Source organism: Odocoileus virginianus, chromosome 13 (genome assembly GCF_023699985.2).
Source record: "Odocoileus virginianus isolate 20LAN1187 ecotype Illinois chromosome 13, Ovbor_1.2, whole genome shotgun sequence".
Lineage (NCBI taxonomy): Eukaryota > Metazoa > Chordata > Mammalia > Artiodactyla > Cervidae > Odocoileus > Odocoileus virginianus.
This window is the reverse complement of record NC_069686.1, coordinates 21,896,465-21,923,641: the sequence shown is the minus strand read 5'-3', so window position 1 is coordinate 21,923,641 and position 27,177 is coordinate 21,896,465. Positions and strand designations below refer to the sequence as shown.

The window sequence follows — 27,177 nt, the reverse complement described above, 5'->3', positions numbered from 1 at the left end:
TACTTTTAGATATGCAGCATAAGACCTTTTGATTAGCTCCATATGCATTTCCATTTGTAATTACAAGATTAAAGGTCACTCTAGTTTTATGTTTCTTTATTAATCTCCTAAACATTTTAGCACTTGCAAATACATAACTTATCAAATATGTTACTCTTCTAAAGCTCATCTAAACATATTCAGTGATACTGATTAAATTTTATTGATACCTGTCAAGAGATAATTATCATTTAATAGAGCTGTCCAAATGTTTCCTAATTTCTTAAATGCAGAATTTTCCCAGCCAAAAAAATAAAAAATATTCTCTTAACCCCCTAGGCAGAGGAGATCTGGAGCCTCTACTATCAGTTTTAGCAAATATTTCTCTGAGCTTCTTAGTGAAATAACAATAGCCTGTTCACTGTGGCATAGTGCATTGATTTGAGGAGAGGATGAATTAATGTTTGTTGTGTTGAGGTATGAATGAATGAATGGGGCAGTTGGTAAATTTTAATTCAATAAGTGTTTTTAGGATGAATAAGTCAATTAATGAATTTATGTACAAATTTTAGCTCATAGAACAATTTTTTTCCCACTTAGAATGGATTCTAGAACCAGGTAATTTAGACACAACTTTTAATTATATATATTTATATTATATTTGAAGGTATAATTCAATCATATAATATTTACATATATATGTATGGTACATATATGTATGTGTGTGTGTGTGTATCTATATATTTATTTATTTATTTATAAGGAAAACATTAGTATCAAGTTTACCTTGCCCTAATTTACTGTGCATTTTCATGATATTAAATTTATAGTTTATGGATATGTTTCCATGACTGGCACTGTAAAATGATTTATCATAAACTAGATCACCTCTACAAAGAATTGCATAAGAAGATGCATGAAATAATGGAAGTCACATGCAGCAGATGTATGTTAGGTTTGGATCCTTATTTAGGCCAAATGATAAGTGAAAAATAGAAGGAAGAAGTTAACTGCAGAAAAACAAGGTGTTGCCTATATGGTGGTGGTCAGACTCTCCAATTCTACATGAATTTTCCTAAGCAAAGTTTACAAAATTCAGTGAGCACAAAATTCTAGGCTCTTTTAGCAGATTCATCATTCCTCATAGGCTGCTAAACTATTATATTTCAGTATTTCTAGAAAGAATTTCAAAGGCAGTGGGAACCATATCCAATCATGTGTTTGTTTTATTTATTTTTTTATCTCTCACTACTCTTTTGCATACTTGTTAGCTGATTACAAGGTAAAACAACTTGGGGAAACCATACCCAAACTATACCCAAGTCCAAGTGGTTGTTTATTCTTACCAATCTAGTAACCTGGAGGAGATTTCTTCTTCTGACCTAAAAAGGTCCAAACCCACACCAGAAAGTATGGTTAAACTGATAGCTAGCTATTCCGAATACTCAGTTGAAAGATCCATGCTTCAGATTGAAATTGAAATGGTGTCCTGTTTTTTGAACTGTTGGAAGACTATTGTTTATGCCTAGACTTACAGGACCTTTTATCATAACCTAGTGTTCAATTGTTCTTTTGTTGAACCACCATGTGACTGTTAAGCAGGTAATAATAAAATCACTGAAAAAGTAATTTCTCATGGATATTCCTTAAAAAACTAGGAATAAATCTTCCAAATGACCCAGCAACCCCACTACTGGGCATATACCCTGAGAAAACCATGTTCCAAGACACTTGTACCCAATGTTCATTGCAGCACTATTTACAATAGCCAGGACATGGAAGCAACCTAGATGTCCATCAACAGATGAATGGATAAAGAAGATGTGTTGCATATCTTCTGGAATATTAGTCAGCCACAAAAAAAGAACAAATTTGAGTCAGTTCTAGTGAGGTGGAAGGACCTAGAGCTGTTATAGAGAGAGGTAAGTCAGAAAGAGAAAAACAAATACATTAACACACATATATGGAATCTAGAAACATAGTATTGATGAACCTATTTGCAGGGAAGGAATGGAGATGCTGACATAGAGAATGGACTCGAGGACACAGTGGGAGAGGGAGTGAGTGGGACTAATGGAGAAAGTAGCATAAGATATATACACTATTGTGTGTAAAATGGATAGTTGGTGAGAAGTTGCTGCATAATACAGGGAGCCCAGTCTGGTGCTGTATGATGGCCTAAAGGGGTAGGATGGGGGAAGGGAGAGAGGCTTAGGAGGGACAGGATATATGCATAATTATGGCTGATTCATGTTGTGTAGTGGAAACCAACACAGCATTGTAAAACAAAAAATAATTGAAAAAAGGAATCCCATGTTACAGTAAACTATGTGAGCTAGTATGTTCAAACTTTCTAACAATCATTCTTATAATCATCATTTGAATGTTTGTTACCATCACAATAAGCATGGATTAAAGAGCCAAAGTCCCCTACCTTTTTTATACCTTGATCCCAGCAAGCACCTATAGCCCATATTAAAATAAGAATATTACTGAAAAAATGAAGAACAACTTTCCTTGCTGTTGTCATTCTCAGAATTTTATTTTTCTATATGAAACTGAAGAAATCATTGGCCTTTGAATATTTGCTTCTGTAGCTCTCTGTGTTTATTCTTAAGACTGAACTTAAGCTAATGAACTAGGTTTCCTTAATTACATTAATAAATTTATTAAAACTCAAACTCAGTAACAATCAAAAATTGCAAATTAAAGTAGTAATAGGATATTATCATTTGCCTCTCAGAGCAGAAGGACTAATTTTTAAATGATACAGCTTAATGCTGATGAGTTTCCTTTAGATAATCATTCCCATGTGTAATTTGTAGTAGGAGATTTAACCTTCCCAGAAAACCTAAAATGTTTCTGCCTTTATAACCAGTAATGTGAGTTCTAGAACTCTGTAAGAAGGAAGATAAATATAGGTACAGATAAAGATTTGGGAATAAGGAAATTCTTTATGTTGTTACCTGAGACAAAAAAATTTAAACCAGTTAAATATTTGCAGTGTGAAATTAGTTAAATTATACTATGTACAAATGATGGCATGTTTTCTATCCAGTAAAAGGTATGTTTACAAAAATGCTCATGATATAATGTTACATAAAAGTATAAACTGTAAAGAGTATAATTCCAGTTCATTTTTTAAAGTACACACACATAGAGACATTCACATACACGGTTGAGGAAAGTGGGATAACCACTATATCCCTGGTTTTAGATGCTCTAACTTTGAGTTTGGTTTCCATATGTATATACATATATAATCCCTCTTTCCTCAACTTATAACATACATACTTGGAAAACATTTATTTTTAATTAGCTCATGAGACTCCCCTGGAGGAGGAAATGGCAACCCATTCCAGTATTCTTGCCTGGAGAATCCCATGGACACAGGAGCCTAGCGGGCTACAGTTCATGGGGTCACAAAGAGTCAGACATGCCTGAGCATGCATGCATGCATGAGACTCCAGCATTCTATAAATGAGCAACGTGGAATATAAGATTACCAAAACATGAAAGTAGGAGGATAATCAATTTGAAGGAAGGCTGTGAGGTACAGTGTTAAGCAGAATTCTGATTCTTAAGGTCTCCTCTCCTCTGGTTCAAGCACTGTTTTACCAAAGGAATTTTTAAATAGTCTATTTCAAGCATTCCCCAAGTTCCCTGCTGTTTAGACTATAAATAAGATCATGCAATGTTGGATTTTCTTATAATTTAGTAGTATTCATGGGAGTCTTAGGAAACTTAAACAGCTTTGTTCTAGGTAGCATTATAAGACCCAAGGAAACCATCAACAGGGTCCTTATCCTTTAGGTGTCCGTCATCAAAGGAAAGAAACCAGAGTACGAAAAAGAACATCGGAAAATGTATTAAGCAGCTGTACAAAGAGGTGGCTCTGTAACTCTGGACACACACACACACACACACAATTACAGGTATCTCAGACACTTCCCAGCTTCAAAGAGATGTTTCTGACCTCTGTAGTTACCCTCAGCACCTCCAGACCTAGATGTTATCTCTCCCACCTTTGCGAGTTTATGTCATTCACGTGACAAGAACATAGGTATGAATGATGGGGGATTCTGGACATGAAAACCATGTGAGGGGGTGTTTTCTGGGAAAAATTCCACCCCTTCTTGCCCCAGCCATCCGTTCATGGAAATTAACACAGTATAGAGGAAAAGCTGTAATCTTATGGGAAGACCCTGTCCACATCTCAGTTCTGACACTGAGTTTCTCGAACCTGTGAAAATTACATTACCTTACTAAACCTGTCTCCTCTAAAGTGTGAATGACAGAACTGATGACATACAGCTTTCTGAGCAGTAAATTAGAGAACACAGGTGAATGAGCTAGTGCATCACTGCCCCATCAGAGGCACTGGATAAGCTTAGTGGAAATTGGGTCAGAGCCTGCATATGGATTAACCAGCAGTGCTTTTCTGTATCCAGTATACTCCTTGACAAACACAAGGATTATTTTTCATCAGCTCCCTGCCTTGGTTTCCTGGTCTGTAAAATGGGACATTATATACCTTCAATTGCTGCTTTCTAAATATCTGAGACTGTACACGGACAAACATGATTTAAATCTTAAGACAATTAGGAGTAACATTTAGGAAAACTTTTTGAATTCCTCTTGCCATTGTGCACCTTAGTTCAGTTGCTCAGTCATGTCCAACTCTTTGCAACCCCATAGACTGCAGCACGCCAGGCCTCCCTGTCCATCACCAACTCCCAGAATCTTCTCAAACCCAAGTCCATTGAGTCAGTGATGCCATCCAACCATCTCATCCTCTGTTGTCCCCTTCTCCTCCCTCCTTCAATCTTTCCCAGCATCAGGGTTTTTTCAAATGAGTCAGCTCTTCACATCAGGTGGCCAAAGAGTTTCCACTTCAACATCAGTCCTTCCAATGAACACCCAGGACTGATTCCTTTAGGATGGACTGGTTGGATCTCCTTGCAGTCCAAGTGACTCTTGAGAGTCTTCTCCAACACCACAGTTCAAAAGCATCAATTCTTCACCACTCAGCTTTCTTTGTAGTCCAGCTCTCACATCCATACATGATACTGGAAAAATCATAGCCTTGACTAGACAGACCTTTGTTGACAAAGTAATGTCTCTGCTTTTTAATATGCTGTCTAGTTTGATCATAACTTTTCTTCCAAGGAGTAAGCGTCTTTTAATTTCATGGCTGCAGTCACCATCTACAGTGATTTTGGAGCCCAAAAAAATAAAGTCTGACACTGCTTCCACTGTTTCCCCATCTATTTGGCATGAAGTGATGGGAACAGATGCCATGATCTTAGTTTTCTGAATGTTGAGCTTTAAGCCAACTTTTTCACTCTCCTCTTTCACTTCCATCAAGAGGCTCTTTAGTTCTTCTTCACTTTCTGCCATAAGGGTGGTGTCATCTGCATATCTGAGGTTATTGATATTTCTCCCGGCAATCTTGATTCCAGCTTGTGCTTCTTCCAGCCCAGCGTTTCTCATGATGTACTCTGCATATAAGTTAAATAAGCAGGGTTACAATATACAGCCTTGACATACTCCTTTTCCTATTTGGAACCAGTCTGTTGTTCCATGTTCAGTTCTAACTGTTGTCTCCTGACGTGCATACAGATTTCTCAAGAGGCAGGTCAGGTGGTATGGTATTCCCATCTCTTTCAGAATTTTCCACAGTTTATTGTGATCCACACAGTCAAACGCTTTGGCATAGTCAATAAAGCAAAAATAGATGTTTTTCTGGAACTCTCTTGCTTTTTCGATGATCCAACGGATGTTGGCAATTTGATCTCTGGTTCCTCTGCCTTTTCTAAATCCAGCTTGAACATTTGGAAGTTCATGGTTCACGTATTGCTGAAGCCTGGCTTGGAGAATTTTGAGTATTGCTTTACTAGCGTGTGAGATGAGCTCAGTTGTGTGGTAGTTTGAGCATTCTTTGGCATTGCCTTTCTTTGGGACTGGAATGAAAAACTAACCTTTTCCAGTCCCATGGCCACTGCTGAGTTTTCCAAATTTGCTGGCATATTGAGTGCAGCACTTTCACAGCATCATCTTTTAGGATTTGAAATAGCTCAACTGGAATTCCATCACCTCCACTAGTTTGTTTGTAGTGATGCTTCCTAAGGCCCACCTGACTTCACATTCCAGAATGTCTGGCTCTAGGTGAGTGAACACACCATCATGATTATCTCTGTCATGAATATCTTTTTTGTACAGTTATTCTGTGTATTCTTGCCACCTCTTCTTAATATCTTCTGCTTCTGCACCCTAAGTTTGGTATTATTTGACTTGTTTTTGTCTTTGAAAAAAAATCTTAAAATTCTGTGTTTCGGTTTTGGTCTCTACCTGTATGGAGGAGATCTTCTCTGTAATGGGCTAAGGCTCTTTTCATTTTGTTTTTCTGTTTATTTTGGTTTTTTAAGGTTAAATAGTGATCTTCTTATATGGAGTAAAAGTTGATCATAGTAACTTCCCAGTCTGCTGAAAAGAAGAAGAGTAAGAGACAATTAAAATCACCTTGAATTTTTCTGAATTTCAGGCACACACCATATCTAACTTGGAAGATAGAGTAGAGTTGAGTTGGTGGAAAATAAGAGTTTATAATAGAGTTTTTGTAATAACAGAAATTAAAATGAACAGGTAAACAAACTATATATATAATATGAACGTGACACTTGATGACATTCAGTAGTATATCAACTATTAATGCTAATAATCATTATGAATCTTTGTATCTACCAACAAAACTATTTTCCTTAGAGAAAACAAAACCTTGTATGAAACTGTTATAGCATTCCTCCAAAAGAGGACATTTATAATTTTCTAAGAACAATTTAAAAAAAGACATTTTATTGTGATGTTTATCCAGTGTATTGTCATTAATCACCAAATATATTTCCAGCACTGAGTGGGTCCATATGCTTAGAACAGTGGTTCTTAACTGGGGGCAGTTTTGCCTTAGGAGACATTTGGCAGTGACCAAAGATACTTTTGTTTGTCACAATTCACTGGGAGCATGTAGTGCATGAGGGCTTCCCCGGTGGCTCAATAGTAAAGAATCCCTCTGCAGTGCAAGAGATGTAGGTTCGATCCCTGGTTCAGGAAGATCCCCTGGAGGAGGGCATGGCAATTCACTCCAGTATTCTTGCCTGGAGAATCCCATGGAAAGAGAGCCTGCTTGGCTATCGTCCATAAGGTCACAAAGAGTCAGACGCAACTGAAGCGACTTAGCATGCATGCATGCATGTAGTGGGTGAAGACCAGAGATGCTGCTAAGCGTCTTGTGATGCACAAGTCAGGCTTCACAGCAGAAAAATTATCTGACCCAAATTGTCAATAGTTCTGAGGTTGAAAACCACTGGTCTAGCATAAGCATGAATTTGGGGATAATCTGTCCATTCATCCATGTGTTTTAAATACCAAAGCTAGGGACCTCGAAAAACGTAGGCATTTGGTGGATGAATATTCCTAGTTGAAGGATAAACTACAAAATGGTTTTTCCTCTTTAACTCTGAATCAGTTCACCATTTACTTGCTTTACTTTCTTGTGTTCTAGTTTACTTCTCTCTACTTTTCTCCTCTGTATTTTTTCTCCTTTTCCTTTCTCTGCTTCTCCTATCAACTCCTCTGTGTCCATTATCTTATTTCCCTATACTTTGCATCCTCCTAAGATTGAAGTGTTTGAACATTTTTCCTTATCAATACATAAATTGTGTGGAAACACAGAACTAAGTTGTATTTATACTGGATACAAGGAAAAGAGTCTGTATCCGTCTTCCATTAGCAGGTAAAATAGAGACCCAAGAGCTACTTCAATATTTTGTCTTTTTTCTGCTTGTCTTAGGATATGGAGAGAACTTTGGCATTAAACGTAATTTGTGTGCTTCTAATAAACAGAATCTTATGGTTTATGGATCACATAAGGAAAAGAGCACTTATAAAGGAGTATCAACCTGTACAAATGGGAGGGTGGCAAATCCTTTTGAGTGAGATTCTCTAGGGATTGACTAAAATGTTAAATCATTTTCTCTAACTTATCCCTTTCTGCTAGACTGACAGGTGGGCCTACCAAAGCAAGTCTGTGCTACCTCCTTGGAAAGTGAGGGTACTTGGGCTGATTCTTATACCCATCTTTGATTATCTCCTTATGAGACACTTATCAATTAACAATGACATCAAATGAAAGGATTTTGGTCACAGAATTGGGAGAAGGCTAGATCTCTGCAGGTATACTCTCACTTGAGAGTCCATAAGAAAATTAAAGGAGATTTACCCAGCAGAAACACATCTTTTTCTCATTCATTCATTGAATGTTACTAGATGTCAGATGTAAGTGAAGTATTTTGGACATCATGTTCAGTTGGTTTTTTTTTTTTTTCTTTCCACACATTTTTTTCAGTCTTTTTAAACAAGCTACATTGCAGAAGAAAGACATTTGGAGCCATTTGGAATTGCTTGCCATATGTAGATTATCTGAATTTAATGATCTGCATGATGAGAAGGGAATGGCAGACTCAGGAAGGTAGTAGAACTATTTCAGGCTGGTAAATATTTTAAAACTCCAACAGATTTATTTAAGTTACCTGCTATGAGAGTTCCAATTTCTTTCCATTGTGGAAAGACTCCTCAGCTTGCACAGAATATATTCACAGTGATTTCCTGTTTTTCTGATGCAGTTAGTCCTGATCAGTGTGCATTTTTTCTTTGTTTAGTATTTATTGATCATAGCTACTACATGGAGCATTGTTGAAATGTGAGTCCCTTGGTTTGCATGCTCAGAGAGGCTGTTAGGACCTCTCCTAAGTTGTAGGTGCTGGTCATTTCATGTGTCCAGGAACTCTGTGGTGTAGTGTCCAGCAGTCAGGGCCAAACATGAATGTCTGTTTATGAAAACAACCATCAAAAAGAACAGTAATAACTGGAGCATCACATATTGTATTGTTCTCACAGTGCCACTCAAACTCATAACTGTTATTCATTTCAGAGTAATCGCTGGATGAGAGAGCTTGATCCATCTGTTCAGCGAATTATGGAAACTATTAAAAGAATTTACCACATATGTAATCCCTTCCACTTAATATCACACATCTTAACACATTCAGCTTTTTAAAATGTATATCAAAATGTCAGTGCGAATGTTAGGAAAATTATTTGCTTGGTAACTGCCAAGGTCTATCTCCCTATGTGGATCACAGATCTCAGACAAGTTGCATGGTGACTCAGGAAAACATCACACAAGAGTTCATTTGTTATCTTTGCCATGTTCAGTTCAGTTCAGTCGCTCAGTCATGTCTGACTCTTTGCGACCCCATGAACCACAGCACGCCAGCCCTCCCTGTCCATCACCAACTCTCAGAGTCCACCCAAACCCATGTCCATTGAGTCAGTGATGCCATCCAACCATCTTATCCTCTATTGTCCCCTTCTCCTCCTGCCCTCAATCTTTCCCAGCATTAGGATCTTTTCAAATGAGTCTGCTCTTCTTATCAGGTGGCCAAAGGATTGAAGTTTCAGCTTCAACATCAGTCCTTCCAATGAACACCCAGGACTGATCTCCTTTAGGATGGACTGGTTGGATCTCCTTGCAGTCCAAGGGACTCTCAAGAGTCTTTGCCAACACCACAGTTCAAAAGCATCAATTCTTCGCCGCTCAGCTTTCTTTAGAGTGCAACTCTCACATCCACGCATGACCATTGGAAAAACCATAGCCTTGACTAGACAGACCTTTGTTGACAAAGTAATGTCTCTGCTTTTTAATATGCTGTCTAGGTTGGTCATAACTTTCCTTCCACAGAGTAAGCATCTTTTAATTTCATGGCTGTAGTCACCATCTGCAGTGATTTTGGAACCCCCCAAAATAAAGTCAGCCACTGTTTCCACTGTTTCCCCATCTATTTGCCATGAAGTGATGGGACCAGATACCATGATCATATTTTTCTGAGTGTTGAGCTTTAAGCCAACTTATTCACTCTCCTCTTTCACTTTCATCAAGAGTCTCTTAAGTTCCTCTTTGCTTTCTGCCATAAGGGTGGCGTCATCTGCATATCTGAGGTTACAGATATTTCTCCCAGCAATCTTGATTCCAGCTTGTGCTTCTTCCAGCCCAGCGTTTCTCATGATGTACTTTACATATAAGTTAAATAAGCAGGGTGACAATATACATTACATCCACCATATTTAAGACAGTACCTCAAGAAAGTGGAGCTAGTTTTCAAAGCATTTTTTCCTAACACAGACTTCCTGTGACTAAAAGAATCTTGATTGAAAAATATTTATGGGTAATATCACATTACATACAAGTGCCTCTAAGCTGGTGTGCTAAACTATTGAACTCTGAGCCCTAGGGATGACTCATGAGATCCAGAGTGACCAGAACCTCTGTTCCAGTCATCTCCAGGCACGATGAGCTTTGACCATTGACCCTAACGTGCTGCGCTAAAATCTTTTCCTGTGTGTACAAAAAATTGACAGCACTGCTTTTAACAATCAACTTTAGTAGTCATGTTCTAAAGAACATATTCTGTACTCTGCAAGGCTCACTAAAATTGTCAGAACTCCCTGACAAAGAGGAGACATCTATCCTGATGACATCTCTATGCAGCTGTCCGTTGTCAAGCACGTTCAAGTAAATAGTCAATTCCAACAACATTTCTATGCCCATGAAGCTCGGATGGACTCTTTCACATCTTTTTGTTAGTACATCTTGACATATTCTTACAGATGCACACTTCATTGATAAAGCCTGACTTATTGACTAAATTGCTATACTTTGGAAGCTTAGTTGTCCCCTTGAATTGTTTCCTGCCACTACAAAATGCCACTGTTCTGAAACCAGAAAAGTGATCCATGCTGAAGTCTCAGTGATGGGCTTCAACTCTATTTAAGCTTTACAGGTGTTATGGTACCTGACTGGCAGCCTAGGTTAGAGTGGACCTGTCACTCTCATGGCCATTGACAGGATGCACCAGGGCTTTTCAGAGTTAACCACAAAAGCTACTGTGTTGGTTTCTGCCATATGTATATTCAGTACACACAACATTGTAATTATCCTTCAATTAAAAATTATTTTTTTAAAAATTGTATAAATGACCCACCTGAAGACTATGGAAGAAAGTTCTTTCAAATAAAAACAGCATTTCAGAGTTGAAGATCTCCAAAAGACTATAGGCTCTTCATTTCTTCTAGCAACAGTGAAGTGGCTCAATAAATGAGATGCCATGTGATGGAGGAAGGCATCCTGTAGCTCTTGGGTAAACCTGTGTGTTCTATAACACTTTGGTTTTCCAGAACTTGATTATGAAGTATGACCCCATGGATTGCTTACTTTGCATTTGTTTTTCAAGCCAACATTAGCTTGAAAGCATTAGAGTCTGGAGATGTTAAGAGTCACATGCTGTGAAAAATACACATCAGTGGCTTCCCTAGTACCTCAGTGGTGAAGAGTCCACCTGTCAATGCAGGAAACGTGGGTTTGATATCTGGTCCGGGAGGATCCCCCATGCTACAGAGCAACTAACCACATGAGCCACAACTACTGAGCCTGTGCGCTAGTGCCCAGGAACTGCAGCTCCTGCAGCCCGCATGCCCTAGAGCCTATGCTCTGCAACGGGAGAGGCCAGTGCAACGAGAAGCCCACACACCGCAACTAGAGAATCGTCCCTGCTTGCCACAGTTAGAGAAAACCCCCACATCAGCGAAGACCCAGCAGAGCCACAAATAAATAAATAAATAAAATTATTATTAAAAAAAAATACATGGGAACGAAGTAGTGATACATGCTACAATGAGGACCAACCTTGACATCGTTATGCTGAGTGAAAGAAGCCTGACTTAGATGGCCACATATTGTTTGATTCCATTTATATGTAATTTCTAGAATAGATAAATCCAGAGAAACAGAAAGCCCTTGGTAGCTCCAAGGGCTGAAGAGAGAGGAGAACAGAGAGTGCCTGCTTAATGAGTAAAAGGTTTCCTTTTGGGATGATGAAAAGATTTCCGAAGTCAGTAGAGGTGGTGGTGTACAACATGGTAAATATACTAAATGACACTACATTCTTCCATTAAAAATAGTTAATAGTCTCTTATGTGAATTTCAGAACAATTAAGAAAAATTAAAAATGCACACATGTTCAGGATCAAAGAATTGCAATATTAGATGATACAATAGCACTATGATAGAATCTGCTCATCCAAATGAACGTAGTGTGTTATCTTAATTATTCCATAAATAAAATGAGTAATTTACACCCTTCCCCACTCCTGGAGGGAAAGTTATTTTAACAGAGCATGCACTTAAAGATTTTCAGTAGAAAAGTATGCAAGTATTTTTCAAAATATATTTCTAAAAGCTTAAATTGTCTGTGAAGCCTTCCTAAATAGGTAAATCTAATTATGGTATCTATAAGTCCCTTTAAAAGCTCTGTTTACAAGATCATGAAATTATCTTAACAGTAACCATAAAGCGAGAATAATAAGAATACATTAAAGAAAGGAACATTTTAGGTTAAATAGTAGACAGAGCTTTTGACTGTGTGACTCCTCTGATTACTGGAGAGTTCTCCCTAAGGTATGGACAGAGTCTGGTGGGACATGTAATTTATAGTGGATGGCAGAGAACATGAAACAGGAACAGGCTGTGTGTTATAGGTTGGCGCTCATGGGGGAATATGGTAGAGTTTGCAATTTACCATTTCTACCCTTCTGTTATACCCACCCTCCTCCCCATCTCATACTAAACAAGTTAAGTTTGAAAGAAAAAGAAAAGTGATTGGAAAGAATAAAGAGGGTCCAAAAAAATGTAATACCTTTTTCAGTGAGGTTTAATCATTGAACTCAACAGGTTTCATCATTGAACTCAACAGAGGAAAAAAATCCCAAATGTTAGTGGTCCACCGGGGGACATTTCTCTATTTATCTTGTGTCAACTGCATCTGCTGATGGTGAGAGAGAAGATGGTAAAAGCTGAGAGTCCATGCAATTGTTATTTCCTGGCGCCAAGTGAGGTGTGAGATCCATTATACCCCCCACCTCCCCCTAACGCCTGCCTCTGAGTCATTATGTGATGCCTCCACCAGCAGAGTGGGAGTTATTCTTCTGGAATCTGAAAGAAGAAAGTTTAATCATTTTCCACACATTTTCTTACCGTGAAGCTAGTTGGGAATTTATCTTCTTATCCCCAACAGAGCTGATGCCTTTAAGAGCAAATAATCAGGAAGGGTGAGGTGACTGCTTAGCGTGGGGTGGGGATGGAGAAGAAACTGTCTGATCGCGCCCAGATGGCTGCCCAGAGACTCTGGCGAGGGCAGGAATAGAGGTCAAAGAGACAATGTGCCCTTCTAGCTAATCTTGGTTTCAAATGCCAAGTCCTGCAGTCAGAGGAAATGAAATTCAGCAAAGTTTCTGTGGTCATTAACTTCCTCTGTCTTAAGGACACCACCCATCTCATTAGATTTAAAAGCAGTTTTTCCAGGCTGGTAACCTCTGTCAGAAGCCGGGGCCGATGACTGCATAGAGCAGAAATAAGCATGACCATTAGCAGTGGCAACAGGAGAGGGTCAGTCTTAGGAGTAACCAGCAATGGTAGATGTAAATCGGCATGAAAGAGATGGCATGAGGAATTCCTAGCTGAGAGTAATCCAAGCCACCTTATCTAGCCAGTTTCCTTTTTAAACCCCGTTGCTCCCCGACTCTGTTCCCAAGGTGCCCAAGTACTGAATTCCAGCAGCCCAGCTCAAATGCATGGGGCACATGAGGCTCAGTAATTGTCATACATGGTGGCCCCTGTCACTGGGCCCACAGATTGATGGTCAGCTACAAGATGTATTAATATGTGCCTCTGAGGAGTCCTGTGGGCATGCTTAGCTGCAGACAATGTTCATAGCCTCTTGCTTTTGGAGAGTTCTGAAGCTATATCCTTTTTTTCATGACAGTATAAACATTCCTGAAGGTGAAAATAGGATTTAGTTGCCCAGGTGCCATGCTAATTAGCACGTTATTTTTAGAGAGCATTTGGAGCTGCAAGAGCTAAATGAGATGATCATGACCTTTGAGCTAGTATCCCCACCCTGGGGAATTATCTAAAGAAAGTACCTTTTAAGCCTACTTGTTCAAAGATGTATATAACTACCTTATTTGTAAAAGCACACAACTGGAAACAACCCAAATGCTCAACAATTAAGAGTGGTGAGACAAAATTTGGAAATTTAATACAGTGATAAATCTCTGAAAATGAAAATTATGGCTCTCTGGACTGTGTAAATATTTACAAAGCCTATGTACAATGATGTCATATAAAAATGAGAGCACAGAGCATTTCAAGCACAGTAGGACACAGTGTTATTAATAGTATGACAATGTGAAAACCACATGTGAGTAGTGATAACAGAAGTGGTCACCCTCTTATATCTAACTAGTGCTTTGAGTGAATGAGGGCTTAGTGTTTTTATGGCAGTAAGGTTTGTTTGTTTTTTTTGTTGTTGTTAAAGCTGTTTTAAAACGCAATATTTAAAGATAATGTTTATTACCGTGGTATAAGAAGCATTGAACCATCAACATGTATTAGTCTGCCCATCCATTTCCTGTGCACTTCTGACTTATACCACATGGTCAACATAAATTTGTGGCCCTGAGGAAGTTCGTGAATTAAAACAATATATAATTGGCCTTATCCTGATGGCTTAGACAGTAAAGGAAGCTGTCTGCAATGCAGGATTTGATCCCTGGGTTGGGAAGATACCCTGGAGAAGGAAATGGCAACCTACTTCAGTATTCTTGTGTGGAGAATTCCATGGACATTGGAGCCTGGTGGGCTACCGTCCATGGGGTCACAAAGAGTTAGACATGGCTTAAGTGACTAACACTTTCACTTTCACTCAAAAGTAAGTACTTTGTTTAAGTAGTGATCGCCATTTGGTATAAGTCAAGGTCAAAATTTCCATAGCTGAATAATAAAATAAAGGGAGAATCTGAGTCAGAGGACCAAATCTGTTAGTAGCAGAAGAGGACCTGGGGGAAATGGTCATGGTCACAGCACTGCAGAACAAAGTGAAAACCACTAGCCACACAGCCTGTGATAATCAACAAAGCAGCAGATTCCAGAAAGGGCTGTGTGTACCAGGTTAGCACTCCCGAGCAGCTTTTATTTTCCCTAGTCCTTGTTTTCAGATTTCAGCTGACAGTGACACAGCTCTCCCAGGACAGAACTTCTCTTTGGTCATCTCGGAAGAGTTCACATGCCATTCCAGTCAGGTTCTTCACTGTGTTGTAGTTCAGAAGCTATGAGAATGCAGTGTAATTTTCATTGATCGACACCACAGTGCACTGGGCTATATCATATTATTAGAAATATTTTATTTCCTATTGCTGGAGTAAATCAACTAGCTAATTGGAACAAATGCATAAAATCCTTGAATGTCATGCTTCGCTGAGCATTTAGCAGAAGTGCTTGGATCTAGAATTGTCCATGTAAAGATTTCCTTATTATGTAAAGGAGTCATGTCAAGATTTCCTTATGAATTCAGGGGCCAAACCTCAGATTCCCTCTTGCTGCTGAGTTCTCATTTAGGGAGTAGCATCCGTTTTCACTGTGCTCACTGTTCATGAAGTCAAATGAGAAGATAAAAGCCCTCTGTGAAGGCTGACAAAGCTCTGTTCAGCCTCAGGGCTTCTCTACAACTGCTTTTCCAATTTCATATCAGTAAACTTTTTTCCAACTGTTCAAATCAGCAAGAACCATTGATTCATGAGTGATACATTGAAAGCAATTTCCCCTGCTCATTTCCAATCATTCCCACTAGTCAGCTTTTCTGAATCACTATAGCTATTAAATCAACACAGATGCAAATGGCAGGTCTGCCTCTTACTCTGAATTTGGATGGGCTTCGACATCATAAAAGATCTGTTGAATCTAGATCATTCCTATTAGTGCAGACTAGTGGGAAGAGGATGATTTTCAGCCAGGAAGCCTAGCTGTCAGTTCCACCTTAGGTTAGTTGTTCACATACAATGTCTTAGGCTCCTCATCTGCTACACAGGAGTCATACATCACTTGCCTTACAAGGAGATTATAAGGTCAAATTAAATAAATATGGGGAAATGGTAATGAAGCTCTGCAGCATTATTTGATTCTCTTTAAAGAAATGATGATTTGGTTATCTGTTTCACCCTAGATAATATACATGATTTGGTAGTTAATGTGTTCATTTTCTATGTTGGCTGCATTCTTACTACCCTTGTTCGAGTCAGACTGATCTGGGTTTTAATCCTGACTCTGTCACTAACTTTGCAATGCTATTGTGTTTCTTAACCTCTCTGGCCTTGATTTTCTCACCAACAAAATGGACATAATATTTTAAGGATAAAATATTATGGTGGGTTGCCATTTCCTTCTCCAGGAGATCTTCCCAACCCAGGGATTGAACCCGGGTCTCCCGCATTGTAGGCTTTACCACCTGAGCCAGCAGGGAAGTCTTAAGGTTAAAATGGAAGGGTGTAAATAAAGCCTTTGGGACAGTGCCTGGCACATAAGTGCTCAGTAATGATAGAGTCCAAGCAATAATGATGGTGATGGTAATAATAACCTTTACTATTGAAAGGGTTTTTTTCAAAGAAAACAGCTATTTTATTATTGGGTAATAAAACATATTATTACTGCAACAGCAAAAAGACCCTTTCTTGTAGTATACATTGAGGAAGGTGAATGTCATTGTAAATCCCTTTAGAGCTTTCCACCTCTGCTTCGCTAAATCCCCTGTTCCTCCTGTAATTGCCAGCTTCACCATGAATCAAGAATCACTCTGTGCCAAGTGGTTACCGTGTGGAAATTATAGACACAGATGGTATCGAATCTACACGGATACAGTCTCCACAGATGGAGACAGAAGAGTAGAGGTGCGGCCCACTTCCCTTTGCGTTCCTCCTCTATTTTCTGTACAGCCACCACCATGCAAGGATGGACAAGTGGTTCAGGCCTCTCTGGAGTTAGCAGTAACTAAAGAGAATTCGAAAGAGGTGGGGATTTCTCTTTAACTCTATGCTTCATCAGACTATCATGTAATACAATAAATCACTAGAAGAAGTCAGCCCTTTCAGGGGTATCCCCTTGAAGCCACGCTCAGTCCCAGGCTTGCTCCCTGGCACTCAGGTTTGACTCCCACTCCTTTTGCACATCTGCTAAGACCGTTTTAACCTACCCATTGGGAAATCTAACTCTACCCAGTGAGTTGGTCTCAGCTGAGATTTTAGCACCTTTTTTTCCTGAAAGAATATTTCTCCTAAGCTGAGATGTTCAGTTTAGATTAACACCTGACTTGGGGTCAACTAGGGTGATGGGAGTGAACTTGAATGCCCCTGCCCACGGGCACCAGGATGCCAGGATGAGCACTGTGAGTCTGATTCCATCCAAGATGTCTCCACTTGGATAAGCTATGGGCAAGCTTTCCTTTTTTTATGTTTTTTTTTAATTATTATTAGAATATAGTTGCTTTACAATTGTGTTACAGTTGTGTTACTTTCTGCTACACAGCTAAATGAATAAATTATCCATATACATATATCCTCTCTATTTTTGAATTGTTCTTCTTATGTAGGTCACCACAGAGCTCTGAGTTCCCTGAGCTATACAGTGGGTTCTCATTAGTTATCTACTTTGTGCACAGTGTCAATAGTATGTATATGTCAATCCCAATCTCCCAATTTATCCCACCTCCCTTCTCCGCCCTTGAAGCTTTCCTATCCTTAAATCTCTAGCAGACCGCTGTTGAACCACCCATCCCTACCCCCATTCCCATCGCTCCCTGACCCATACAACCACACACTTCTCAAGGACAACTTGAGAGGCAAGGATTTAAAACTGATACAGAGGAAGGAAAGTACATCTCCAGTAAAAAGACCTCATCTCTCTCATCCCCTCCCCAGAATGGGGTCGGTGTCCACATTCTTGAGCAAAACCTGGTTAGCTCCTTCCATCAGCCCTGTGTTCCTTTTCCTGTCAGATTGTGCAAATCCTTACTCTATCAGTAGATGTTTAAAATAGCAGTTTTTCTACTTTTTAATGACTGCTCCCTTAATTACAAAAATGCCTAGCCAGAGCTTTGAGATTACCATTTCTATTGACCTAACTAAATTCTTAAGTAAAGTGCCCCCCCTTTTCCTAGCTACATTATTTTTTTCTAGTAGCCCTGTTATGAAATGTAGCATAAATGCAAAGATCTCCACTTTAGATTATTCGCTGGAACTGTGTCAGGAAATGAATACAAATTCTTGTTTACCCACCAAACACTTGCATAACACTTCCTATGTGCCAGGCAGTGTTCTAAGTGTGTTTGACAAACATTAACACATTTAAATCCTCTTGACAATTCTATAGCTAGGCATTACTATCACCCCCACTTACACTTGGGGAAGTGAAAGCTCAAAGAGGTTAAGCAACTCTATCAAGGGTACACAGCCAGTGAGTAGTAGGATTCCTACCTGGGTGACCTTCCTCTGGGGACCAAGCTTTAACCTGTAGGCTTTTCCAGGTCGATATTAGGCAGATTCCAAAATCAGAGAGGTCTTCTAAATTTAAAATCTGGTTTCAGTATATACTGACTTCCGCTTGAACTGCGACTACTTGAGTAGTCTCTGAAGAATGGTCATGAGGGATTTTTGCTGTAGAATTTTATTCCTTGGTTCACTTTGCTGTCAATATGATCATTTGATCAGTCCTTTAATATAAAGCACATATACCCAGAGGGTCATGTAATAAATCCATTTCATACATTTTATAGAGAAAGCCATAAATTATTTCCACATGAAGTGAGCATGGATCAAGGCTGCCTTATTTCTGTGAATAATACGATATACCCTAAACCAAATTTGCATTTTTCCTTGTGAATGGGGATAAAAATCACATTGCACCTTGGATCACTGGATCTTATACACACAGTAACTACTTCTTTATGTATTGGTCTATTGAGCATTTCATACTTAGATCATTATTTAAAGCAATTTTTTTTTTACTTCTGGCAGAGTGTTTATCAAGAACTCCTGAATGATTTTCCCCAAAAAAATGCAAATAAAAAATAATAATAATTTATTCTAATCTCATTGATGGGATCCTAGTGATTATGACATTGATCTCCCCCATATCATGACGTAGGCTTTATTAGTTCAAGGCAAAGATATAAGAGATGCTATATACATTTCTCAGGCTGAAAGTTAAGCTTTATACTCCTTTCCTGATTTGGAACCAGTCTGTTGCTCCATGTCCAGTTCTAACTGTTGCGTCCTGAACCTGCATACAGATTTCTCAGGAGGCAGGTCAGGTAGTCTGGTATTCCCATCTCTGTAAGAATTTTCCACAGTTTGATGTGATCCACACAGTCAAATTCTTTGGCGTAGTCAATAAAGCAAAAGTAGATGTTTTTCTGGAACTCTCTTGCTTTTTCAATGATCCAGTGGATGTTTGCAATTTGATCTCTGGTTCCTCTGCCTCTTCTAAATCCAGCTTGAACATCTGGAAGTTCACAGTTCATGTACTGTTGAAGCCTGGCTTGAAGAAGTTTGATCATTACGTTGCTAGTGTGTGAGATGGGTACAATTGTGTGGTAGTTTGAGCATTCTTTGGTCTTGCCTTTCTTTGGGATTGGAATGAAAACTGACCTTTTTCAGTTCTGTGGCCACTGCTGAGTTTTCCAAATTTGCTGGCATATTGAGTGCAGCACTTTCACAGCATCATCTTTTAGGATTTGAAATAGCTCAACTGGAATTCCATCACATCCACTAACTTTGTTCATAGTGATGCTTCCTAAGGCCCACTTGACTTCACATCCCATGATGTCTGGCTCTAGGTGAGTGATCACACCATCGTGGTTATCTGGGTCATGAAGATCTTTTTTCTATAATTCTGTGTATTCTTGCCACCTCTTCTTAATATCTTCTGTTTCTGTTAGGTCCATACCATTTCTGTCCTTTATTGAGCTCATTTTGTATGATATGTTTGTTCCCTTGGTATCTCTAATTTTCTTGAAGAGATCTCTAGTCTTTCCCATTCTGTTGTTTTCCTCTATTTCTTTGCACTGATCGCTGAGGAAGGCTTTCTTTTCTCCCAATAATAAGACACTATGAAAGAATTTAGGTGAAAGAATAATGTGATTTAATTTCCCTTCTAGAAAAGGCTGGATGGTTGCAGTCTGCTGGATGTAGTCAGAGCCCAGTGCTACAGACAGGGAGAGCTATTAGAAATTATTTTAAGAGCCCAAAAGAAAGACTTTCAGAAATGAAACCAAGACAGGAGGACAGAATTAGAGATTGATGATAAATAGATGATAATAAGTAGATAGGTAGGTAGAGTTGGAGGATGAGGAAGAAAAAGAAGTGGGAGCTGCATACACACTAGTGTAGTTGAAGGGACTAGAAACTGATCAGTTAAGGTGCTTTCAGGGAATTTATGCGGAGAAGGCACTGGCACCCACTGCAGTACTCTTGCCTGGAAAATCCCATGGACAGAGGAGCCTGGTGGGCTGCAGTCCATGGGGTCGCGAAGAGTTGAACAGACTGAGTGACTTCACTTTCACTTTTCACTTTCATGCATTGGAGAAGGAAATGGCAACCCACTCCAGTGTTCTTGCCTGGAGAATCCCAGGGACAGGGGAGCCTTATGGGCTGCCGTCTGTGGGGTCAGACAGAGTCTAACATGACTGAAGTGACTTAGCAGCAGAAGCAGGGAATTTATTATGTCTGATAACCGCAAGTGTGTGGAAGTCAAGTAAGCCCAGGATTGGTCAATTCATCCACATCCATTGGAACTATGATTCCCATTCTTCCATCATTCCATTCTCCTTGCTCACAGCTGCAGGCATTACTTATAGACACATCAACAGGTGAAGGTGTAAAAGAGAGGATGTATGTTCAGAATGCCCCCTTCTCAGGGTGAAGGCAACCATTCCCAGAAGCCCTCAGCAGATCTTCTTTCAAGTCTCACAGTTCAGTTCAGTTGCTCAGTCATGTCTGAGTCTTTGTGACGCCTTGAATCACAGCAAGCCAGGCCTCCCTGTCCATCACCAACTCCCGGAGTTTATTCAGGCTCATGTCCATAGAGTAGGTGATGCCATCCAGCCATCTCATCCTCTGTCGTCCCCTTCTCCTCCTGCCCGCAATCCCTCCCAGCATCAGGGTCTTTTCCAATGAGTCAACTCTTCACATGAGGTGGCCAAAGTATTGGCGTTTCAGCTTCAGCATCAGTCCTTCCAATGAACACCCAGCACTGATCTCCTTTAGGATGGACTGGTTGGATCTCCTTGCAGTCCAAGGGACTTCGCCAACACCACAGTTCAAAAGCATCAATTATTTGTTGCTCAGCTTTCTTTAGAGTTCAACTCTCGCATCCATACATGACCATTGGAAAAACCATAGCCTTGACTAGATAGACCTTTGTTGGCAATGTAATGTCTCTGCTTTTTAATATGCTGTCTAGGTTGGTCATAACTTTCCTTCCAAGGAGTAAGTGTCTTTTAATTTCATGGCTGCAATCACCATCTGCAGTGATTTTTGGAGCCCAAAAAAATAAAGTCTGACACTGTTTCCACTGGTTCCCCATCTATTTCCCATGAAGTGATGGGACCAGATGCCATGATCTTAGTTTTCTGAATGTTGAGCTTTAAGCCACCTTTTTGACTCTCCTCTTTCATTTTCATCAAGAGGCTTTTTAGTTCTTCACTTTCTGCCATAAGGGTGGTGTCATCTGCATATCTGAGGTTGTTGATATTTCTCGTGGCAGTCTTGATTCCAGCTTGTGCTTCTTCCAGCCCAACGTTTCTCATGATGTATTCTGTATATAAGCTAAACAAGCAGAGTGACAATATACAGCCTTGATATATTCCTTTTCCTATTTGGAACCAGTCTGTTGTTCCATGTCCAGTTCTAACTGTTGCTTCCTGACCTGCATATAGGTTTCTCAAGAGGTGGGCCAGGTGGTCTGGTATTCCCATCTCTTTCAGAATTTTCCATAGTTTATTGTGATCCACATAGTCAAAGGTTTGGCATAGTCAATAAAGCAGAAATCGATGTTTTTCTGGAACTCTCTTGCTTTTTCAATGATTCAGCGGATGTTGGCAATTTGATCTCTGGTTCCTCTGCCTTTTCTAAAACCAGCTTGAACATTTGGAAGTTCACTGTTCAGGTATTGCTGAAGCCTGGCTTGGAGAATTTTGAGCATTACTTTACTAGCGTGTGAGACGAGTGCAATTGTGTGGTAGTTTGAGCATTCTTTGGGGTTGGAATGAAAACTGACCTTTTCCAGTCCTGTGGCCACTGCTGAGTTTTCCAAGTTTGCTGGCATATTGAGTGCAGCACCTTCACAGCAGCATCTTTCAGGATTTGAAATAGCTCAACTGGAAAACCACTTGACTTCACATTCCAGAATGTCTGGCTCTAGGTGAGTGATCACACCATCGTGGTTATCTGGGTCGTGAAGATCATTTTTGTACAGTTATTCTGTGTATTCTTGCCACCTCTTCTTAATATCTTCTGCTTCTGTTAGGTCCATACCATTTCTGTCCTTTATCGAACCCATCTTTGCATGGAATGTTCCCTTGGTATCTCTAATTTCCTTGAAGTGATCTCTAGCCTTTCCCATTCTGTTGTTTTCCTCTATTTCTTTGCATTGATCACTGAGGAAGGCTGTCTTATCTCTCCTTGCTATTCTTTGGAACTCTCTCTGCATTCAAATGGGAATATCTTTCCTTTTCTCCTTTGCTTTTCACTTCTCTTCTTTTCACAGCTATTTGTAAGGCCTCCTCAGACAACCATTTTGCCTTTCTGCATGTTTTTCCCATGGGAATGGTCTTGATCTCTGTCTCCTGTACAATGTCAGGAACTGCTGTCCATAGTTCATCAGGCACTCTGTCTATCAGATGTAGTCCCTTAAATCTATTTCTCACTTTGACTGTGTAATCGTTAGGGGTTTGATTTAGGTCATACCTGAATGGTCTAGTGGTTTTCCCTACTTTCTTCAGTTTAAGTCTGAATTTGGCAATAAGGGGTTCATGATCTGAGCCACAGTCAGCTCACGGTCTTGTTTTTGCTGACTGTATAGAGCTTCTCCATCTTTGGCTGCAAACAATATAATCAATCTGATTTCGGTGTTGACCATCTGGTGATGTCCATGTGTAGAGTCTTCTCTTGTGTTGTTGGAAGAGGGTGTTTGCTCTGAACAGTGCGTTCTCTTGGCAAAACTCTATTAGCCTTTGCCCTGCTTCATTCTGTATTGCAAGGCCTAATTTGCCTGTTACTCCAGGTGTTTCTTAACTTCCTACTTTTGCATTCCAGTCCTCTATAATGAAAAGGACATCTTTTGGGGGTGTTAGTTCTAAAACATCTTGTAGGTCTTCATAGAACCGTTCAACTTCAGCTTCTTCAGCGTTACTGGTTGGGGCATACACTTGGATTACCATGGTAATGAATGGTTTGCCTTGGAAACCAACAGAGATCATTCTGTCATTTTTGAGATTGCATCCAAGTACTGCATTTCGGACTCTTTTGTTGACCATGATGGCTACTCCATTTCTTCTAAGGGATTCCTGCCCACAGTAGTAGATATAATGGTCATCTGAGTCAAATTCACCCATTCCAGTCCATTTTAGTTCGCTGATTCCTAGAATGTCAACATTCACTCTTGCCATCTCCTGTTTAACCACTTCCAATTTGCCTTGATTCACGGACCTAACATTCCAGGTTCCTATGCAATATTGCTCTTTACAGCATCGGACCTTGCTTCTATCACCAGTCACATCCACAAATGGGTATTGTTTTCACTTTGGCTTCATCCCTTCGTTTTTCTGGAGTTATTTCTCCACTGATCTCCGGTAGCATATTGGGCACCTACTGACCTGGGGAGTTCCTCTTTCAGGATCCTATCATTTTGCCTTTTCATACTGTTCATGTGGTTCTCAAGGCAAGAATACTGAAGTGGTTTGCCATTCCCTTCTCCAGTGGACCACATTCTGTCAGACCTGTCCACCATAACCCGTCCATCTTGGGTGGCTCCACACGGCATGGCTTAGTTTCATTGAGTTAGACAAGGTTATGGTCCGAGTGATCAGAATGGCTAGTTTTCTGTGATTATGATTTCAGTGTCTGCCCTTTGATGCCCTCTCACAACACCTACCATCTTACTTGAGTTTAAATCAAATGTGCCTGCATAACCCAATCACTGACAGGAAATGAGGCACCATGGAGCAGCTTAGATCAGTGACTCATTTGAAGCTAGAATCTGCCTTTCTAGCTTCTAGTATGTGAAGGGTACAGAAGGGAGCAAAATCATTTTACTAAGGAAAAGTCCAAAAAGAATGGGGACTAGGTAGGAACTAACCTTTGTCTGCTGCTGAGGAGATGATTAGTTTGGCTTTTCTTCCAATCTAGTTGTAGAGATAAGATGTGTAGGGAAAAGACAAACTATAAAAGTAAGGCAGTAAGTAAAATTCCCTGGTGTAAATAACCTAAATGATCAATGTTTTGGAGACTCCAGGGATAAAGCAGACATCCTATATCATTTATTTTCAGAAATGAAGAATTTAACTCCCAACCTGATGTTTGACCTGCATGGCATCTAGTTAACAGACATCTAAATGATGGATATTCATTCATCTTTTTTTTCAGATGTTAGTACTTTATAGGCTACAAACTGTCTCTCTGTCTCTCTCAATTGCTTGAATTTCTTTCCTCTTTTAAGTACACTTTCTTTACTCTCATTCCACTAGGGGAAAGATGAAGAAATCAGCCTTAGACTTTACCTCTCAGCTGATTCCCTTTTTACTTCAGAACCAGCCTGTTTTTCAAGTGAGATTTTCCCCAAATTTGAAAATTCTCCACCGTAGATACTTCAGGAGGAAGGTGGAGCCTCACTGGGCGTGTTATGCAGTTTTTGCTGCATCAAGTGCCAATCCTCTGAGTGCTGCTCATATCCTGGAGATCTGTCTCTAACTGCTGAGAAATATTTCTAATCTTCCTGAAACAGAAATTTGTTCTCCTATGTTACTCATCCATCTCAATTATTTTTTCAGCTCTATTATCACTGAATAAACTAACACTTTGCAGTGAGCCTAATGAATGTATGTCTTATTCAGATAAATCTGGTTGAATTTGATGTTTTTAATAAATAAACACACATGCTAGAATACAATGCCTTAGTTAATAAAGTTAAAACTTTTTTTTTCTGTTGATTTACCATTGCATTAAAAAAAACCCTAGTAGGAGTACCAGCTCCTTTATTATACCTTGTGTGACATTAACCAGAGCATTTAATAAATTATATGTTGCAAATTTTCTCATTTAGCAGGCACCCAATTTAACTGGCAGTTTAAGATTTTGAGCTTCTGTAAATAAGCCAACAGAAAAAATAGATAAGCAAAAAGTTTTCTTGTGTAGCAGTTAGTTTCCTCAACCTTGAAGTTTATCCATGAGGCACCTAGTGAGGCCCCTTTGATATAACAGAAAGGTCAACTTCATTGCCACTGTTTTTCTAACATGCTATTTGTTGGATAAATCCTTTTTATTTCCCTCTTTTTAAAAGTTTAAGAGGGAACTCACTAATGTGATCAACTGTGGGCTTTTATCCTGGCCACCCAGTTCCACAAAGTCAAAATGATCAAAGACTCTGCTGTTTCACACCTTGCTTTCATCTCATGGCTTCCGTGGAAGATGGAAGGTAAACAGTCTCCCAGAGCTCCAATTACAAATATCAAGATAAAGAGGAGATGACTTTCCTTTTCCACCTTTGAAATTATCTATGGATTGATGTAAAATAGATTTCAGAGCCTCAAGTACTTGCTTGCTCTCTGATTGCAAACAATGGGTTCTGAACAAGAACAAATAAATGTGGGAAGTGGAAGGGTAACCCGGTTAAGAGGCAGGCTCAGTGATCATGTTTCCACCATCAAACTCAGCTCTCCTTCGTTTTTCTGTGTATTTGGGTTGAAATTCTACTGGCAAACTGTAATTTGCATTTTCCTAAGAACCTGTGTAGCAGATAGATGGTAAAGAAAATTAAAAGATTATTCAAAGAGATCCAAAATTATTAGGAAAGAAAGAAAGAGTTTGATATTATAGTGCTATAGAACAGAAATAAGAAAAAAAAGCAATACTCCCTTTTGAAATTTTTAGTTAGGGTGGGGAGGGAGTCTTTGAAGAACTCCGTTTCGCATGTGCATTGCTTTCCTTTTGTCCTTCTTAGAGTCATTTTGCTTTTTAAGGCTCCATTGACCATTTATTTGCCTGAATTAACTGAAATAACTTCTTATATCAATCTTAAAAATAATTCCCCCATAAAAGCACTTTTTTCTGTGTTCTGTGTTAATATTTGGGATGTTTATTCAAATCTTAGAATCAGTCTACGTTATGTCTCTGGAGAATCCTGATTTCTCTCAGCTCATTTCTGTGTTCAGATGGAAGGGCTTCTACATCCTGTACAAAGATCCAGGCTGACTTGTTCTCTAATCGTTCACAGTAAAACTAACAATCCTAACACTGGTTGCTTTAAATTTCAACGCTTATAGACCATCCATCTACCATGAAGCAGCATTATAGGAAGCCAGCTCTCCAAGGTTTTTTCCAAAGAATTAACCTTGACATGTTGGTGATGCAGATATTTCCAATGCCAGATGAAAGTGTGCTCTGGGGGGAAATGGAGGACAGTTGACCTATCCATGTATTCATATCCTGAGCCATGTGTTTGTATCATAATGATCCGCTTCCTTCTGGAACTGCCATCACTAAATTTGTTTTAATATTTGTCCTTGGATTTTATTGGACTAGTTGGTTGAAATATGCTTCAGTATTTGGACAGTGGCCATTTTATAATTTAATCATCTCTCTCCATGTAAAAGCTATTCTAGAGTTTAATATCAAAATAACTTGATCTCTCCTGAAAAATTGGCATGATTATCCTTGCCATTATTTAAATTATGTAACTAACTTGTCACATTTCTCATCTTTGCACTGTCTGCCAGGAAGCTCAAATACAAATCTAAATAAGCCTCCAACTATTAATAACAGTAACTCTTATGGTTAATTTATCTGATTACTTATAACATGGATCTATTTTTCTATTTTGTTTATATTTGTCTTATGATTGTGTTTTTTACTTTATACCCCTAAAACCTTTGCTGGGAAGTGATGGTATTTATTTATTTATTTATTTTTTTTAATTTTTTTTTT

The 27,177-nt window shown here is 39.2% G+C and overlaps 1 protein-coding gene across 4 annotated transcripts in view; it reads left to right on the top strand.

Annotated features, from left to right (window-relative positions):
- B3GALT1 (beta-1,3-galactosyltransferase 1) overlaps window positions 1-27,177 on the top strand; it is a 153,795-nt gene that overhangs the window by 55,444 nt on the left and 71,174 nt on the right. Inside the window, exon 1 of one of the 4 annotated variants that reach the window (XM_070476102.1) lies at window positions 12,961-12,981. The exons of the other annotated variants lie outside the window; for them this stretch is intronic. The gene's annotated coding sequence lies outside the window, so the exon portion shown is untranslated. Of the gene's footprint in view, window positions 1-12,960; window positions 12,982-27,177 lie in introns of those variants that run through there. 4 annotated transcript variants of the gene reach the window in all.